The sequence below is a fragment of the Brassica oleracea genome, chromosome C3, assembly GCF_000695525.1.
Source record: "Brassica oleracea var. oleracea cultivar TO1000 chromosome C3, BOL, whole genome shotgun sequence".
Lineage (NCBI taxonomy): Eukaryota > Viridiplantae > Streptophyta > Magnoliopsida > Brassicales > Brassicaceae > Brassica > Brassica oleracea.
This window is the reverse complement of record NC_027750.1, coordinates 49,622,454-49,622,723: the sequence shown is the minus strand read 5'-3', so window position 1 is coordinate 49,622,723 and position 270 is coordinate 49,622,454.

The window sequence follows — 270 nt, the reverse complement described above, 5'->3', positions numbered from 1 at the left end:
TTGGCAGCAAAATTGCCCCGAGGGTCATCGATACTTCTCCTGAAAAACCTGTGAGCGGATTCGGCGTTGGAGTTACTTCTCTGAGTTCGATGCTCATCCGATTGAAAGTGTAGCGGAAGATTACATTGACCGTGCTTCCCGTGTCAATGAGTACTCTTCCGACTTATAGATCTCGTATGACGAGATCTATGACGAGCGGATCGCAGTGAGGTTGTAGCGCCAACTTCCTCCTTCGTGAAGGTGATTGAGCAATTTTGACCATCTCGGGTA